Source organism: Bactrocera neohumeralis, unplaced genomic scaffold, assembly GCF_024586455.1.
Source record: "Bactrocera neohumeralis isolate Rockhampton unplaced genomic scaffold, APGP_CSIRO_Bneo_wtdbg2-racon-allhic-juicebox.fasta_v2 cluster11, whole genome shotgun sequence".
NCBI classification, from domain to species: Eukaryota; Metazoa; Arthropoda; class Insecta; order Diptera; family Tephritidae; genus Bactrocera; species Bactrocera neohumeralis.
The window spans coordinates 11553309-11574056 of NW_026089624.1; the positions used below are offsets into that span (position 1 = coordinate 11553309).

The 20748-nt window shown below is 36.6% G+C and overlaps 1 protein-coding gene and 1 pseudogene across 6 annotated transcripts in view; both read right to left on the bottom strand.

The window, feature by feature from the left end:
- LOC126765918 (polycomb protein PHO) overlaps nucleotides 1-18358 on the bottom strand; it is a 44247-nt gene extending 25889 nt beyond the window's left edge. For 2 of the 6 annotated variants that reach the window (XM_050483615.1, XM_050483613.1), the window contains exon 1: nucleotides 17938-18297. The gene's annotated coding sequence lies outside the window, so the exon portion shown is untranslated. Of the gene's footprint in view, nucleotides 1-17926 lie in introns of all 6 variants that reach the window. The other 4 variants (XM_050483612.1, XM_050483618.1, XM_050483614.1 and 1 more) reach the window with 3 other exon arrangements.
- Nucleotides 716-3868, bottom strand: LOC126765958 (uncharacterized; annotated as a pseudogene).
- Nucleotides 18359-20748: the final 2390 nt, after the last annotated feature.

Here is a 20748-nt window from a genome sequence, read left to right on the forward strand (position 1 = left end):
CATTTGAAAGATATGTTACAAACCCTTTTAGAGGGTACAAAACATAGGAAAATTAATTTTTCCATTTTTAGTATGATGTAGCAGCACTGTCACACTCCGTATTTTTCAATTTTAAAATTCTTTGGTTTTTTATGTATTGGCATCACTTATAAAACGGTACTTTCTTTTTCGCTGTGGTAAAGTTAGTGAATGCACGTGCTTGCAATTACCGAAAAGATAAAAATAAGAAAATTTTCAGTGTTTTAATAAAATATTTAGTGGAAAAGTCCAGGTAAGTTCACTATTATGTTTAATTTCTATAAGATAATACGAAAAATGTTCACTAATACAATATATAGTGAAGTTTAGGTTTGTACCATTTCTGTAACATTGAGTAATAAGGGTCACTAAAAATTTGTTTGTGTTGATTTCTTATATACTTCACCAGAATGGCGTCTCGTAACTTATCTGCTGATAAAATTCTTGAAGAGTTGATGAATTATGAAAGTAGTGAAGATGGGTTCGACACTGACGATAATAGCGTTACAGATCCCGATTTTGATCCTGAGGGCGATATAAGTTCAGACTTTGAACTCGATTGTGAGCAAAATGACGCTCTTTTGGAAAACGAAAGGGAAGATATTTACGTTCGCTTAGAGGAATCAGCCATGCCTACAAATGCCACTCAGAAAGGATCGTCACATCGCCCTAAACCAAAAATGAATGTAGTCTGGAAGAAAAAGAATATTGAACTAAATGAACATCAAATACGTTTCACTGGAAAGCCACCCATAGAATAGAATAGAATTTAATTGAGGTATGCACTGCGACCTTGGGTCTATTGTGCCCTCTTCTAACTCACAGGGACTCACCAAGCCCCAGCAAATCGATAAATTCTAGTAGTTTGCTGGGAGCAAGTGAGTCGATGTGAAACACCCATACAGTTTTTCCTAAAAATATTTCCTCTTGAATGAATCAAAGATATTGCGCAACAAACTAACCTATACATAAGGGAAAAGGATCCCAACAATAGTTTCCATGTATCCGAAATCGACGTTCAACAATTTATTGGGATAACATACATGATGTCTTTGGTGCACCTCCCGAGAGTGACGAAACATTTGCTGCTTCAAATGTTGTCATGAGACTGGCCAGAAATATTCCAAAGAACCAAAACTATAAACTTTATTTCGACAACTATTTCACGTCATTGTCACTTATAGAATACTTGCCAAGGAAGGAATTCTTAGTTTAGGAACAATACGACGAAATAGGATACCTGACTGTAAACTGCCAACAGATAAGGATATTTCGATGAGAGCCGTGGTCACAGCGAAGAATATGTTGGAAATGTGCGAGGAATAGATATAGCCACCGTTGTCTGGAAAGACAACAAAAGTGTAACTCTTGCTTCTAATTTCGCTGGTGAGCTACCAAAGTCCACAATACGCCGCTATGATAAAGCAAACAAAAGGTACATAGATATTGAAAGACCTTATATTGTAGCCGAGTATAATCGGCATATGGGTGGGGTTGATCTCATTGACAGCATCATGGGCCCCTATAAGATATTGCTAAGAAGCAAGCGATGGCACATTCGTCTATTTTATCACTTTTTAGACCTTGCAATGTCTAATGCTTGCCTCTTATACAAAAGAGCTCATAAAGAAAAAAAATTAGAAGGCAATCAGTTGTCATCTGCTGATTTTCGTTTAGAAGTTGCCATGGTGTTATGCAAATTGGGTACAAAGTCCCCAATGAAACGAAGAGGAATTGAAGCGGAGATACAATCTAAAAAGCATAGGGCCCAGCCCAACATGTTCCTCCTATGGCAGTTAGGCAAGATCAAGTTGGACACTGGCCGGTATGGGCCGAAAAACGAATTCGTTGCAAGCGTCCAGGATGTATTGGAGTATCACAAACGGTATGTGAAAAATATGGTGTGGCTTTATGCTACAACAAGCAAAACAACTGCTTCAAAAAATTTCACACTTCTTAAAAAAAAAATGTAAATATTCACGAAATACAAATATTATTATTTAATGAGCTTAGAGACGTTGTTACATAACGTGACATATCTGTCACATACCCTTTTTTGTTGTTTTTCACCCAAATAAAAAAAAATTGTTTAAACTATAAAACACGTATTTCATTTCTATCTTAAATCTATTAGAAACGATACAGTTTTTCCGTTTTTACTTAGTTGAGTTATAAAGAGTTAAGCATAAGCATGTTGATTCTATCAGGGCCAATGAATTTGGAAGATTTCGATTTGTTGATGACATACTGAACCTCCCCATCGGTGAAAGTAAGTGACGAGAAGTCGTTTGGCATTTTGCGCAGCCGCCGGTAAACACATCGTTTAGCTTTGTCTACCGAAGTGTGCAATGTAAATTGCCGGTTAAAATAGCTCGCGCACTTCTTCGGGTCCGAAGAGGAATGACCAATGAATTGAACTTCAACTCGGACGTCATGTCTCTTCGGGTTAGACAAAGCCTTGACAGTAGCCTAAAGCTTACTCACACCGGTGGAGAGGTTGCAGGACTTCAGGTGCTCTATCTATTTCGTCCGCTTATAAAGGTCTACCAATCACCGAATCTCCAAATTGAAATCCCTTATTCGGGGATCCCCGGGATCGGCATGGCGTAAGGTGTCGCGCCCATTAGCTAAAACGGCTGCTTCGGCTGGGAAATTGAGGCGGATTTCCGCTATTCTTCCAGCCGGGATGAAGCGAGCGGTAACTGCTGCGATCACCTTGCGGAAAGGACGTTCGCCAACGGATACGCCCGTAGGAATGGGTACAGCATTGAAGGTGCTCTCGGTAAATTCTGTGAAGTCGACCCAGTTAGCTTTGTTAAAATTAACGAAGGGGCGGTTGTCCACAGAAATAAAGTCGAGAGGTTTCTTAATCAAGATAACTATGGGCAGATGGTCTGATGCAAGAATTAGCATAGGTCACTAGCTTACACTGTTTATCAGACCACTGCTAGCAATGGTAATATCGGACGAGCTATTACAGGTGCCCATAACTTAGGTGGGGGCTTCGTCATTCATTGCGCAGAATGTCGAATCATCTATCTGTTCCGCCAGCTCCATCCTCCTACGATCGTTTGACAGACAGGAATGCCAAAGATCGTAGAGCGCGTAAAGTCGCCTAGTACCAAACGGTTTTCACCACGAAGTAGCGCACCTATATTCGGGTGATACCCTGTAAGGCAATATTATACTGAATTTCGAGCTCGACATCGCCTAACCGAATTGCTATACCATGACATTCTAGGGTAGTACCCTTGCGGTCAATGTCTTCATCGATTACACGATACTGCACGGTGTTGTGCAATATGAAGGCTAGACCACCACCATTATCTCGCTCGCGATCCTTACGTATGACTTTGAAACCGTCACAATTCTGAAGATCTGAGCGGCTGTTTAGCTTGGTTTCTTGGACCGCAGCTATCGATACGCGTTCCCGGTTCATAAGTGGAACTATCTCCGCGGGTGAGGGAGTGGCGTGTAGGTGGTTTTTGTTGCAGCTGTAGAACCCGCAGGGGCGTTTGTTGCACTGTGGTCTTGCGGGGGTAAGACTCCTGCAGCACTCACGCGTGGTCCGTAGGCCGGAACACGCAAGGAACACCAGCCAGTGCATGAATTGCACTTAAATGATGTGACGTTCAGACGGATGGCGGTCTGACACACGAAACAGACCGTGCGAGTTGGTGATTGGTGCGGGATGAAGGTGGGGGGCTGTTTGAGGTGGAGTTTTGATGGAACCTTTTAGCGCCAACGCAGCAGAAAAATTGCTCCGGGCCCGAGTTGGACTCAATGCCAGCACGAGTCAGGAGGACCCTGCTGCAAGGCATTGCCCTAATGACGACAAACAAAGATTAACACTTACCTATTCAAACGGGCTTAGGTTGCCGAAAAAACAGCCCTTGGCCAGATGAAATCCGGGTCAATTCCTGTGCGTATAACCGGCCGTCACGGCTGTCTTCGGCCGCGCTTCACAAAAATAACCTTGACCGATCCAACACCGGGATATATCGAAATAATGAAAATTCGGAATGATTTAAGGGCACGATTCCGATTACTTTGGCGGTCGGGTAAAAACACGAACAGGGGAACGGACGGATAGAGGAGCTTCTCCAGAGGAGGAATATGCAAAAATAACGTTGCTAACACTTATATTTTTGAAACTATTTCCGAATAAAAGTTCAGGGTAAATTTTAGAATAGCATCCCCGGATTCGGGGTTGAAATGGGTATGTACGGATAGAGGAGGTCCTCTTGATTAAGAAAATATATATATATTTGCCGCTGATTTATGGTTTTTGAGATATTTGTATTTAAAGTTCAAAAATTCAACTACTTAAAATGCGTGTTTTTCCCATTTATAATAAATTTTATGGTTATATTTTTAGCTTTTATATCCACTAACGCTTCACTAAATCGTTTCTAACCATTTATTTTATATTAAATAGTGCAAAAATAACTTTTAATCAACATTTAACTTTTGTTCATTAATTTTTGTTCGTACAATAGCAAAAGGGTTGCATTCTAACTAATAATCAGTGCTACCTTACGTTCATATTTTACAGAATAACCAAAAGAAATAAGGAAAGCAAATAATACCCCAATGACAGGAAATATATAACACATTACTGTCGGTCGGACCAACTCCTGGGCGTGCTTAATCGTTTTGCGCTGAACTCCTTTTTGTGTTGGCGGCCTTCGGCCGGGCCGCGCTTTAAAAAAAACCCTTGGTTGGACCAACACCTGTGCGTGCTCAGTGTTTTTGCGTTGAACTCTTTTTTACCCGATCCCCGAGATTTATCAAGATAATAAGAATTCTGAAAGATTTTACATTACTCATCACACGATAGTTATGACGTCATAATCTTTCTTTTTTCTTATTTTTATTCCATTACAAAATATGGTAACACTAATTTTTTGCTTGTTTACAACCACATTCTTATTTTATGAATAAATGTATTTTAACTAAAGTTTGATATGGAATTAAAGTTATTTTTGCACTATTTAATAGAAAATAAATGATTAGAAACGAATTAGTGTAGTGTTAGTGGATATAAAAGTATAAAATATGAATGTAAAAAGCATTATAAATCGGAGAAACACGCATTTTAAATAATTGATTTTTTGAACTTTAAATGCAAATACCTCAAAAACATAAGTCAGCGGCAACTATATGTATATTCTTGATCTGGAGCACCTCTTCTATCCGTACATACCCATTTTAACCCCGAAATCCGGGGATGCTATTCTAAATCGCAGCCAAAATCCAAAAATGTGTATTAAGAACACATGGAGGATGGAGTCATGTGTAGAAGTTCACGCAAGTGAGGAAAGTTCTCTGATCGCCATTCACTAGGGAGTGGCCAGAAACGATGCTTTTACATATGCAGCTCACGACTTCCGGTCTTTGACCAAGTATCCTCTGGTAGCCTAGGAACATCCGTTGAAGGCGAGCTAAAGTGAGAAAGCGAAACATCCCCTACACAAGGTTGAGCGCTGGGTTTGGCACCCGCCACGTAAAAAAACAAACCCCATTAAAGGAAACAGCAAGCCTCGGATGAGTGACCCCTCTTTTCATGACGACCATGTCAAACGAATTAAGGACTATGATTTAAGGGCATCCACCTGGAATGTCCGGTCCTTTAATTGGGAAGGTGCAGCAGCCCAGCTGGTTGATGTCCTCGCAAAATTAAAGGCTGACATCACCGCCGTCCAAGAAATGCGATGGACAGAGACGAGTAGGTCCTCGTGGCATTTACTACAGTGGCCATATAAAGGAGCGCAAGTTGGTGTGGGAATGGTGGTGGGAGAGAGACTCCGTCTCCGAGTACTGTCATTCACTCTGGTGGATGAACGTCTAGCCATAATCCGCATCAAAGCGAGGTTCTTCAACATACCGCTGATTTGCGCCCACGCCTCGACGGAAGAGAAGGACGATGTGACCAAAGATGGCTTTTATGAGTGCTTAGAGCGCACTTATGAGAGCTGCCCCCGCCACGATGTCAAAATCGTGCTTGGCGACTTTAACGCCAGGGTGGGCAAAGAAGGTGTCTTTGGCACTACGGTCGGTAAATTCGGCCTCCACGACGAAACATCCCCTAATGGGTTGAGGCTGATTGACTTCGCCGGGGCCCGAAATATGGTTATCTGTAGTACTAGATTCCAGCATAAGAAGATTCATCAAGCTACCTGGCTGTCTCCGGATCGAAAAACTACCAACCAGATCGAACATGTTGTGATAGACGGAAGACACGTCTACAGTGTTTTAGATGTGCGTGCGCTCCGAGGTCCTAACATCGACTCGGACCACTATCTTGTTGCAACTAAGATTCGCACCCGCCTCTGTGTAGCAAAAAACGCACGCCAACAAACACAAGGAAGGTTAGACGTCGAAAAGCTGCAATCACAACAGACAGCCGAACGATTTTCTACTCGGCTTGCACTCCTGCTCTCTGAGAGCACTCGTCAACAACTCGGTATAAGGGAACTGTGGGACGGCTATTCAAACTCCTTACGTACAGCTGCAACCGAAACCATTGGTTTTCGTAAAGTGCAAAAGAACAGCTGGTACGACGAGGAGTGCCGTCTCGCAGCGGAGAGAAAACAGGCTGCCCACCTCGCAACGTTACGATGGACCACTACACGTGCGGGATGGGATAGATACCGAGAGTTGAAGAGGGAAGCGGGACACATTTGCAGACAGAAGAAGAAAGACGGCTGCGAAATGCGTGAGTACGAAGAGCTTGATAAGCTGGCCGACAGGGGTAATGCTCGAAAATTCTACGAAAAAATTCGGCGGCTTACAGGTTTCAAGACCGGAGCATCCTCTTGTAGAACCCCCAAAGGTGATCTAGTTACCGATGCCCAGAGCACAGTTAAATTATGGAGGGAACACTTCTCCAGCCTGCTGAATGGCAGTGAACGCACAACACCAGGAGAAGGAGAACCCGATTCCCCAATCGATGACGATGGAGCAGACGTTCCATTACCCGACCATGAAGAAGTTCGAATAGCAATTGCCCGCCTGAAGAACAACAAGGCGGCAGGGACCGACGGATTGCCGGCCGAGCTATTCAAACACGGCGACGAAGAACTGATAGGGAGCATGCATCAGCTTCTTTGTAAAATATGGTCGGACGAAAGCATGCCCAACGATTGCAATTTAAGTGTGCTATGCCCAATCCATAAAAAGGAGACCCCACAATCTGCGCCAACTACCGTGGGATTAGCCTCCTCAACATCGCATATAAGGTTCTATCGAGCGTATTTTGTGAAAGATTAAAGCCCACCGTCAACAAGCTGATTGGACCTTATCAGTGTGGCTTTAGACCTGGAAAATCAACAACCGACCAGATATTCACCATGCGCCAAATCTTGGAAAAGACCCGTGAAAGAAGAATCGTCACACACCACCTCTTCGTCAATTTCAAAGCTGCTTTAGACAGCACGAAAAGGAGCTGCCTTTATGCCGTGATGTCTGAATTTGGTATCCCCGCAAAACTAATACGGCTGTGTAAACTGACGTTGAGTAACACGAAAAGCTCCGTTAGAATCGGGAAGGACCTCTCCGAGCCGTTCGATACCAAACGAGGATTCAGACAAGGTGATTCCCTATCGTGCGATTTCTTCAACCTCCTTCTGGAGAAAATAGTTCGAGCTGCAGAACTTAATAGAGAAGGTACCATCTTTTATAAGAGTGTACAGCTGCTGGCGTTTGCCGATGATATTGATATCATCGGCCTCAACACCCGCGCCGTTAGTTTTGCTTTCTCCAGACTGGACAAGGAAGCAAAAGAAATGAGTCAGGCAGTGAACGAGGGCAAGACGAAATATCTCCTGTCATCAAACAAACAGTCGTCGCACTCGCGACTTGGCACTCACGTCACTGTTGACAGTCATAACTTTGAAGTTGTAGATAATTTCGTCTATCTTGGAACCAGTGTAAACACCACCAACAATAGAAATCCAACGCAGGATAACTGTTGCCAACAGGTGCTACTTCGGACTGAGTAGGCAATTGAGAAGCAAAGTCCTCTCAACAAACAAAAACCAAACTCTATAAGTCACTCATAATTCCCTTCCTGCTATATGGTGCAGAGGCTTGGACGATGTCAACAACTGATGAGTCGACGTTGCGAGTTTTCGAGAGAAAAGTACGGCGAATATCGCATTCGATGGAACGATGAGCTGTACGAGAAATACGATGACATTGACATAGTTCAGCGAATTAAAAGACAGCGGCTACGCTGGCTAGGTCATGTGGTCCGAATGGACGAAAACACTCCAGCTCTGAAAGTATTCGACGCTGTACCCGCCGGGGGAAGCAGAGGAAGAGGAAGACATCCACTCTGTTGGAAGGACCAGGTGGAGAAGGACCTGGCTACGCTTGGAATATCCAATTGGCGCCACGTAGCGAAAAGAAGAAACGACTGGCGCGCTGTTGATAACTGGGCTATAATCGCGTAAGCGGTGTCTACGCCAATTAAGAAGAAGAAGTATTAATAACACTTAGTATTTCACAATATTTCCCTAAATTTTTTCACATTTTTCACATTGTACAAAATAAAATAAATATACACTCTAAACATTGAAATAAGTTCATATTTCACTTTTATTTTGCTATATTTTACCTATATTTGTAAATTTATAAATTTAACGCACTCTTCGTTGAAAAAGGTTAGATTGTTTACAATTATGCGGAAAACGAGCGTTGCCAGATCTTAAACGCCAAATATGTACAATTTTCACAGATTTTTCTTTGTTTGTATTTTCGCGTGATTCTTTTTCATCTTCCTTGTTCTTTCTTTAACTATAATAAAAGATACGGGTAAATTTTAGAATAACAACCCCCTATGTCAGGGTAAATGGGTATATACGGATAGAAGAGGTCCTCCAGATCAACAAAATATATACATATAGTTTCTGCTGACTTATGGTTTTTGAGATATTTGCATTTAAAGTTCAAAAATTCAACTATTTTAAACGAGTGTTTCTCTGATTTATAATGAATTTTACGCTTAAATTTTTAACTTTTATATACACTTACACTTCACTAATTCGTTTCTAACCATTTATTTTATATTATATAGTGCAAAAATAACTTTTATTGAATATTAAACGGCCGCGCTTCAAAAAAATATCACTGGTCGGACCAACACCTGGACGTGATCAATTCTTTCGCGTTGAGCTTCTTTTTGCGTTTGGGGCCTTCGGACGCGCTTCAAAAAAAAAATAATCCTGGCCGATCCAACCTCGGGATTGGCACAATTCGGATTTCTTTGGCGCCGCGATTTGAAGGTACCGAAGGTAAGAGGAAGTCCTCCTGATTAAAAAATTAGTTTACGAGATATTCGACCTTAAAGTTTAAAAATTCCCAAAATTCGAACATTTCAACACGCGATTTTACCACATTAAACACACTTTACTTACATTTTTCACTTCAAATTAATTAAAGTAGTCTATAAACTTTTAAATAAATCCACATTTTACCCTTTTATCAGTTTTTTCACCGAAGAAATCTTTATTTTAAAAATTACATTTTACACTCGTAATGAACATCATGTGTGTGCTAAAAATTACGACAAAATGGAGCGCTGCCATGTGATAATAAGGAAATTCGCTGAAATGCCTTTTTTCCCAAAAATTCCTCTATCCATTCATATGGATATGTTCTTTATTTAATTTAATAAACAAATAAGTAATATTATATAATTATATATATGTATATATATATATTATATAATAATATATGTATATGTATATATATTAAAGTGATTCAAAAAAAAATTTTTTTTTTTTAGATCCACCTTAATATGCATTGATGTTTGACGATGAATATCTCGTAAACGCTTAACTTAATCGAAAAATCATATGAGACCATTTTTATAGAGCAGTAAATTTCCTACAAAATTATGAGTTTTATCATTCATAATAATTTTTCTTCATTGAGTTATAAAATTCATAATAAAAAATTTTCCCAAAAATAGACCTTTTTTGTCGAGCAATCAATTTCCTACAAAATCCAAGGAACAAGATATTTTTTCAAGTAGTTGGAAGCGAGATATAAATTTTTCTATCTGATAATAAGAAAAAATAGAAAACTGTATGTAGGAGAACCTTCCCGTTACAATTAAAATAGTATTGTCACCTAATATACAAAACAACGTATTATCAAAAATAAATGGAAAGCGCTGACAGATATAATAACCAAAATTTAACGATTTTATAACGAAAACTCAAATTTTGTTTCAAAATCCGTGCAAGATAACCAAAAAATATAACCACTTTTTAACGAAACTCAATATATATTTTTTATTTTAACGCAGAAACTAGTACTACGCGAAAGTACTTCAGTCACATAAATTACGTATTACACATACTTATACATATGTAGAAAGTATTTTTGTTTTATAGTTAATATAGAAAAAAGAATCACGCGAAAAAACAAACAAAGAAAAATTGTTAAAAATCCTACATATTTGCCGATCAATGACCAAACTTTCACCATTCCTTCAATGACCGGGTACCCGGGTACCCAGGTTGAGCAGATGTAGAAGTCATTAGTATACTGAATAAAAATGTTTTTTTCTGTGTAAGTTGGCTACATGGCATAGGAAATAACTATATATGGGGACATAGTCTATAGTTCTTGTAGAAATAACGAAAGCGGAGTGCCAAGGTCGATGGATATTTAGGTACCTAAGCCGTCCCTCTCCCCTTTCAGTTCAGTTCAGTTCAGTTGGAGTTCTACAAGCGTAGTGATCAGCGTAGAAAGTATACAGAGATAAGTAAAAAAAATATACAAAATAAATATTATTATTATACGTCATACTAATAAAAAGGCAATGTCAACGTATACAGCATATACTGAAAAAAATCCAGAAAAAACAAATTGGAGTGGAAAAATCTCGAGCTGCAGGAATTTTATGCATTTTGGCTATTTTGATTACTTCTGGCGCAAATAATTCAAATACTGACAATGAAGGAAAATGTGGCAGCTGTATTCATATCCTTTATATCGAGCAGCAATGAGTATGAATCGCTTCTGGAATATTTTTCGTTTTATTCGATTTGACGATGCCAATACTAGAGCTCAGCGCGTAGAAAGTGATAAAGCTGCTCCAATACGAGACATTTACAAACCAACAGAATACCAAACAATCGACGAGCCACTTTATCCATACCGAGGTCGAACTAGATTCACTCAATACATTCCATCAAAGCCAGCTAAATATGGAATTAAAGTATGGTGGATATGTGATGCTGAAAATTCGTATCCACTTACTGGACAGCTTTACACTGGGAAATCGAAAGATGGTCGTGAGAAAAATGTTGGTGAAAGAGTTGTTAAAGACTTGGTGGCACCATACAAAGGATCCGGTAGAAACATTACAATGGATAATTTCTTCACAACTCTTCCACTAGCAAAATTTTTACTATCCTGGAACTTGACGATTGTTGGTACTCTGAAGAAAAATAAAGCATACTTTCCACCCGCAATGGCTGTTTCAAAAACTCGAGAAGAATTATCCACTGTGTTTGGCTTTCATGAAAAAGTAACCCTATGTAGTTATGTGCCAAAAAAAAACAAAGTAGTAATTATGCTATCATCAATGCATCACGAAGCAAAAATTAGTGGTAGTGCACAGAAAAAAATAAAATGCTTAGTAGATATACTAAAAAAAGGTCAACTCAACGATTTTTTACAATATTCTCGATATTGCCTGTCTTGCAGCATATATTCTGTATTATGAGAATAATAAAATGCTTGTTAAAAAATCGTATGAACTTATTATATCGGCAATTGGGCAGAGAACTATATACTCCATTCTTTGAAAACCGTGCGAATAATGCACAAATTATGAGGCATTTCTCAACAAAAGTGGCGATTGAATATTGTCTTGGTCGAGCTGTCAATCCAAATGCGCAGCCAACATGATCTGTATCATTGGGACCTCAGAAGCAGCGTGATTCAACTGGAAGGAAAAATATTACTGGTGTATGCTATGAATGTCTTCAAAGTGAATTCAAAAAACGTCGCAAAACTAGAAAAATATGCTCAGTATGTGAGAAACCTATTTGTGATGAACACTGTATTACAACCACGACATGTGAAGGATGTACAAAATAATTTAATATATTTTAATTCTTATATAGCACTGTATCATAATAAATAAAACAATATAAATAAACAAAGTAAAAAAATAGAAAATAATATTACTAAAATAAATAAAAACGGAGTTATTTTTTTCTTACTAACTATTTCTGTTATTTTTTATAATAAGTATATTGTTAAAATAAAAGAAATTGTGAACTATGTATATTGTCTACTATTAATTTAAAAATATAATTATCTGAATACTTTGATAAACAATCTCTTAAGTGTGTGTAAACCTGTCATTCATATATATAGATCTCAGTGGGTACCCGGGTACCTGGTTATTGAACGGAGGAGGTATCAAGTTTGATAGTTAATAACTTTTATTAAATAATTGATTCTAAAAAATTTTGACGAAAAATGGGTGACAAATAATTTTAATTTTGGGGATCCAGGCGGCCATAAAATTTTTTTGAGAAGTTAAGAAAAATTGGCATGTAGATTGAAATGGATACACGGGTACGCGGTCATTGACCGGACGGTTAAGATGTGGCAAGGCTCGTTTTCCTCATAATTGTAAACAATCTAACCTTTTCAACGATGAGTGTGCTAAGTGATTTTTAAATTAAACAATTTAGGTAAAATATAACAAAATAAAAGTGAAATGTGAACTTATTTTAATGTTTAGAGTGTATATTTAAATATACAGAGTGAAAAACGTGAAAAAATTTAGTGAAACATAGAGAAATAACATGTGTTATTAGTGCAAATTTTTAAACTTTTAATCGTGAATATTTTAAAAAATAAAAGTTATTTTTGGATATTTCTTCTCTGGAGAAGCTCCCCTATCCGCACATACCCCATTTATACGGAAATTCGGTTTTTTTACCCCTCGCCAAAGTAATTGGAATCGTGCCCCGGGATTTATTAAGATAATAAAAATTCTGAAAAATTTTACATTACTCATTACACGACAATGAAGTTTGTATTGACGTCATAATCACTCTGTTGTCTTATTTTTATTCCATTACAAATAATGATATATATATAATAATAACACTAATTTTTTGCTGTTTGTTGCCATTTTCTTATTGTATAAATAAATGGATTTCAACTAAAGTTTAATAAGGAATTAAAGTTATCTTTTCACTATTTAATATAAAATAAATAGTTAGAAACAAATTAGTGAAGTGTTAGTGGATATCAAAAATTAAAAATATAAGTGTAAAAGTATTTATAAATTAGAGAAACACGCGTTTTAAACAGTTGAATTTTGAACTTTAAATGCAAATATCTCAAAAACCATAAGTCAGCGGCACCCTATATACATACATATATATATATTTTCTTGATCTGGAGGACCTCCTCTATCCGTACAGAGGTGTACATTTTTCCTTATACATATGTATATGTATAATATGTGATTTATATTTAATATGCACAAATAAGTAAAACTCTACGACAATATTATAAAATTTATATCATATCGAGGTGACAAAAGTATTTTCGCGTAGTACTCCTTTCTGCTCTTTCCGCTCTTTAAAAAAGTTACCCGGTCGAGCTAATACCCAGGGTGACTAAATTACTTTCGGTTAGTACTCCTTTCTGCGTTGACGGTTATCGGCCGCGCTTTAGAAAAATAATCCTAGGCGAGCTAATACACAGGGTGACTGAAGTACTTTCGCGTAGTACTCCTTTATGAGTTGGCGGCCTTTGGCTGCGCTCATAGAAATAACCCTGGGCGGACCAGCACCTGGGAGTGTCAGTTCATTCGCGTAGAACTCCTTTTTGTGTTGGCGGCCTTCGGGCGCGCTTCAAAAACAATAACCCTGACCGATCCAAAACTGGGATTTATCAAGATAATAAAAATTCTGAACAATTTTTATTACTCATTACACGATAATGTTTTTTGTACTGATGTAACAATCATTCTATTGTCTTATTTTTATTCCTTTACAAAATATGGTAACATAAATTTTTTGCTTGTTTGCAACCATTTTCTTATTGTATGAATAAATGGATTTCAACTAAATTTTAATATGGAATTAAAGTTATTTTGGGTAAATTTAGAATAGTATCCCCGGATTTCGGGCATAAAATGGGTATCAATGGAAAGGTGACGTTCTCCAGATCACGAAAATATATATTTGCCGCTAACTTATAGTTTTTCAGATATTTGCATTTAAAGTTAAAAAATTAAATTATGTTTATGTATATTAATTTTTTGGCACGATTCCGATTACTTTGGCGGAGGGGTAAAAAAAACCGAATTTCCGTATAAATGGGGTATGTACGGATAGGGGAGCTTCTCCAGAGGAGGAATATCCAAAAATAATGTAAAAATAATTAATATTTTTTAAAATATTCACGATTAAAAGTTTAAAAGTTTGCACTAAGAAAACATGTTATTTCTCTATGTTTCACAAAATTTTTTCACATTTTTTACTTTGTATATTTAAATACACACCCTAAGCTTTGAAATAAGCTTACATTTCACTTTTATTTTGCTATATTTTACCTAAATTTATTAATTTAAAAATCCCTTAGCACACTCATCGTTGAAAAGGTTAGATTGTTTACAATTATGAGGAAAACGAGCCTTGCCACATTTTAAACAGTAAATACATATGTAGGATTTTTAACAATTTTTCTTGGTTTGTTTTATCGCGTGATTCTTTTTTCTTAACTATGAAAAAAATACTTTCTACAAATGGATATGTGTAACACGTAATTTATGTGACTGAAGTACTTTCGTGAAGTACTCCTTTCTGCGTTGGCGGCCTTCGGCCGCGCTCTAAACAAATAACTCTGGCCGAGCGAATACCCGGGGTGACTGAAGTACTTTCGCGTACTACTCCTTTCTGCGTTGGCGTCCTTCGGCCGCGCTCTAAAAAATAACCCTGGCTGAGCGAATACCCGGGGTGACTGAAGTACTTTTGCGTAGTACTCCTTTCTGCGTTGGCGGCCTTCGGCCGTGCTTTAAAAAAATAACTCTAGCCGAGCGAATACCCAGGGTGACTGAAGTACTTTCGCGTAGTACTCCTTTCTGCGTTGGCGGCCTTCGGCCGCGCTCTAAAGAAATAACTCTGGCCGAGCCAATACCCGGGGTGACTGAAGTACTATCGCGTAGTACTCCTTTCTGCGTTGGCGGCCTTCGGCCGCGCTCTAAACAAATAACTCTGGCCGAGCGAATACCCGGGGTGACTGAAGTGCTTTCGCGTAGTACTCCTTTCTGCGTTGGCGGCCTTCGGCCGCGCTCTAAAAAAATAACCCTGGCCAAGCGAATACCCGAGGTAACTGAGGTACTATCGCGTAGTACTCCTTTCTGCGTTAAAAAAAAAAAATATTGGCTTTTTGTTATAAAGTGGTTAAAGTGGTTATATTCTTTGGTTATTATGCACTCATATTCAAACAAAATTTAAGTTTTCGTTATAAAATTGATAAATTTTGATTATTATTTCTGTCAGCGATTTCCATTTATTTTTTATGATACATAGGTTTGTATATTAGGTGACGATATATATATATATATTATATTCAAAATATGAGTTTGAGTGCATAATAACCAAAAAATATAACTAATTGTACTATCATGTACTCATACATATTGAAACAAAATTTGAGTTTTCGTACTGTACTGTAACCTTACAATTTATTACGTAACATTATTATATAATATTACTAATACATGTATATAATATTACTTATTTGCTTAATAAATTTAAAACAGAAAATATCCATATGCATGAATAGAGGAATTTTTGCGAAAAAGAGGAATTTCAGCGAATTGCCTTGTCATCACATGGCAGCGCTCCATTTCTTCGTAATTTTTGGTAAACAAATGAGGTTCAAACGAGTGTAAAATGTAATTTTTAAAATAAAGATTTTTTAAATATAAAACCTGCTAAAAGTGTAAAATGTGGATTTCTTTAAAAGATTATAGTGTAATTTAATTAATTTGAAGAGAAAAATGTGAATAAAGTGGGTTTAACGTGGTGAAATAGCTTCTTGAAATGTTCGAATTTTTGAACTTTAAGGTCAAATATCTCGTAAACTAAGCGTTTGCGGTACCTATAACCCCATATATTTTTTAATCAGGAGGACTTCCTCTTTCCAACGGTACCTTCAATCGATCCAACACCGGGGTGTTCAGAATTCTTTCGCGTAGAACTTCTTTCTGCAACTTTTTTTCTTTTATAAAAAATTGCTAAAAATTTTTGCGTTTTTCATTTATGTATTTGGGGTATAAAGTTTTTGCTTATTTTCTTTCGTTGATAAATAGGCAGATATGGCAATACCATTTATTTGCTAGTATGCAACCCTTTTCTTATTGTGCAAATGCAGAGAATTTAACTAATATAAAATAATTAAAATAAAGCTTTATTTACAATAAATATTAAAAAAATTAATATACAGAAACGTTATAGTGAAGTGTTACTAAGTGAAAAGAGCATAATATCGGGTGATTTTTTAAGAGCTTGAGAACTTTTTTTAAAAAAAAAACGCATAAAATTTGCAAAATCTCATCGGTTCTTTATTTGAAACGTTAGATTGGTTCATGACATTTACTTTTTGAAGATAATTTCATTTAAATGTTGCCTCATGTGGTTTCAACAAGATGGCGCTACATGCCACACAGCTCGCGATTCTATGGCCATTTTGAGGGAAAACTTCGGAGAACAATTCATCTCAAGAAATGGACCCGTAAGTTGGCCACCAAGATCATGCGATTTAACGCCTTTAGACTATTTTTTGTGGGGCTACGTCAAGTCTAAAGTCTACAGAAATAAGCCAGCAACTATTCCAGCTTTGGAAGACAACATTTCCGAAGAAATTCGGGCTATTCCGGCCGAAATGCTCGAAAAAGTTGCCCAAAATTGGACTTTCCGAATGGACCACCTAAGACGCAGCCGCGGTCAACATTTAAATGAAATTATCTTCAAAAAGTAAATGTCATGAACCAATCTAACGTTTCAAATAAAGAACCGATGAGATTTTTTAAATTTTATGCGTTTTTTTTTAAAAAAAAAGTTATCAAGCTCTTAAAAAATCACCCGATATAAGTGAAAAAGTCATTCACAATATACAAATTATCAATTTAAAAGTTGTGGTTTTTTTAACTTTGAACGCAAATATCTTAAAAACTATAAGTCAGCGGCAAATATATATATTTTTGTGATCTGGAGAACGTCACCTTTCCATTGATACCCATTTTACCCCCGAAATTAGGGGATGCTATTCTAAATGGCAGCCGTTATTTTTACACTATTTAATATAAAATAAATGATTAGGAACGAATTAATGAAGTGTTAGTGGATACAAAAGTTAAAAATATAAATTTAAAATGGAATATAAATCGGAGAAACACGCATTTTAAATAGTTGATTTTTTGAACTTTAAATGCAAATATTTCAAAAACCATAAGTGAGCGGCAACTATATATTTTCTTGATATGGAGGACCTCCCCTTTCCATACATACCCATTTTAACCCCGAAATCGGGGGATGCTATTCTAAATATCAGCCGAAACAAGCATTTTATCTGGAGGACCTTCAACATCCGTACATACCCATTTTGACCTCAAAAATGAGGGATACTATTCTAAATTGCAGCCCTTTTGCGTGTTGTGTTTTGTAGTAAACACACATCTTTAATCTAATCGTAGTACTCAAATCACAGCTAATCTGAGAAGAATCGCCCAGTTTAACAGTTGCATTTTTCTCTAGTTTACTTAAACTAACAGAAATACTTAATGAACTTTTGATATGCTTATCTATTTTTTTTCAACAATTTACGTGCGAAAATTAGTACACAATATTACCATTTGCTTACATAGTAGAAATTTCTTCAATCCATTGTTTCGTATGGCTCATATATAGGGTTAGGGTAAAAAATCCGGTTATTTTATATATTAAACAATATGACGCCGGCTATGATCAATAAAAATTTTACTTAAAGAAACGACGCGACGATGTACTTCATTGTAACAGCGATAATAGGATAATAATCCCCTAAAATGAAATAAGGCGACACATCACAATTTGAGTATTGTTATATGGTAAACACATTATTATTAAATCTCTCATTTATTGGGAAATATGCGGTGAATTAATGAGTGAAGAAAAACAAATCTGCCTCAAAGCGTAACAAAAAAACACAAAAAAAAAACACGAACTATGAGCTTTTCGGATCAAGTACAGTAGAAAACACTTCGTATAAATATGGCGGCAACATGTGGACTCTATTATACTTCATCACACATAACACTGTTGCCAGAATCATATCATTCACTATAGCGTTATGCCACGTTTACAACATTTATGACAATTCCAGAGAGAATTTATCATATTGGCTAGCAATATTACGGGATTGTAAGATATGCAATGTTATACTAATAGCGGGATTCTGTAACCAGTCTCTAGTCTCTATTTGAGACATTTTGAGGCAAAGTCTCAATTTGAGACTAGTTACTATTCACTAAACAGTCTCTAGCGTTAGTCTCAAAATATTGAGACCAGGTAGTTAGCAGGTCACAAAACTAAAAAGAACTCTTGTCTGCCTTTTTGAATATACTGAATAGAGATCATCATAGATATTAATCGATTGTCGTTTCTTTATATTTTGTAAGCAACTCAAACACGAAAGGTTAAAAATAAATCAATTTTACATAAATTTCGTAAATATTATGAAACAAAGTCAACATATATTTTTATTTTCATTGATAATTATGTTTTTTGACTATGTTATAGAAAATTTAATATTTGTTATCGACATATTTATTTTCATTCAAGTGTAAAAACATCTCTGAATAATGAAATGTAATAGATTTTGTGACTGTCACTTACAGAATAGCATTATCATCTCAAGTCTCAAAAATTGTCTCTAACTTAAAATCTCAAATTTAGAGACTTGAGACTGTCTCAAGTTACAGAATCGCACGGTTAAATATACAAGAGCCTTGCAACACCATATTTGGCTGGGATTTCGAATAGCATCCCCTATTAATAGCGGGATTCTGTAACCAGTCTCTAGTCTCTATTTAAGACATTTTGAGGCAAAGTCTTAATTTGTGACTAGTTACTACTCACTAAACAGTCTCTAGCGTTAGTCTCAAAATATTGCCTCAAATTTGAGATCTGATAGTTGGCAGGTGACAAACCTAAAAAGAACTCTGGTCTGCAATTTTGAATGTACTGCATAGAGATCATCATAGATATTAATCGATTGTCGTTTTTTTATATTTTGTTAGAAACTCAAACACGAAAAGGTTAAAAATAAATAAATTTTACATAAATTTCGTAAATATTATGAAACAGAGTCAACATATATTTTTATTGATAATTATGTTTTCGACTATGTTATAGAAAATTTAATATTTGTTATCGACATATTTATTTTCATCCAAGTGTAGAAACATCCCTGAATAATTAAATGTAATAGATTTTGTGATTGACACTTACAGAATAGGAAAATCGTCTCAAGTCTCAAAAATTGTCTCTAACTTAAAATCTCAAATTTAGAGACTTGAGACTGTATCACAGTACAGAATCGCACGGTAAAATAACACTCGTCGGATAAACTAATAAAAAATAGAATGGGCACTCCATGGGCGACCCATACAAATCTCGCGGTGTCGACGGAATCATTCCAGCAATGCTACAGAATGGACTCTGTCTATCCGTGCCCTGTCTAAATGAGATTTTAGAGGATGTATGAAGTTCAGCTATGTATCACACTCATGGAGAGAGAAGGGTAGCTTTCATACCGAAGGCTGGTGGAAACAACATAACCTACTCAAAACAGTAAAGGTCTATAAGCTTACCTTCCTTCCTGCTTAAAACGCTAGACAAGATCTTAGACGCGCTTCTTAGGGCCGCAGCGCCTATATTCTGAATAGTATCCAGTCAATATACATATATGTAATATATACTATATATATGGAGGTTATCTTTGATAAAGTGGACAATGGAGCATCTCTTGCGCACTTGTACCGTATCGACAGTGAGGTCGCAGTCTGTTAAAATAATTTTGTAAGAACTCGTGGCACGAAAGTTAACATGGGTTTTGTAGTAGTATATTTGGTTGCAAAACTTTTGTATACCATCCACCAAGTTCGGGGATAAAATGGGTATGGGCGGAAGAATATAGAATCATTTATATGGAGGCTCTGCAGGCTAAAGGGATTCTGTCAACTTCCGCCATAACGTATCTTAAAAGCGGCTTATAACGTATTGTAAATCCTTTTAAAATATCTTCATTTATCTCCTTAAACTATAATAATGTCATTTTCCGTTCTGTACATATAGTATGTTTTACCATATAGAAGAAAAGATAAGTTAATTCGTAAAAGGAAACAAAAATTTAACTTGACTTATTTTAAACGTCACGACGAGCTGAATAAGAACGCTATATTCAGATTTATCAGCGACTATGTTCTAGCCTTGTTTCTGATAAAGTTGGATACGATACTATCCAAAACTGTTACAATTTTTGTTTCGAACATCAAAACAATTTTATATACCAAATGTTTTGATCGCTATCAATATACCACTTTAAGATTCTGCAATAGCCCTGTATATAAGATAATTTAATTTTTAATTTAGATAATTTGATGAGATTACATTTAATTTATTCACTAATCTA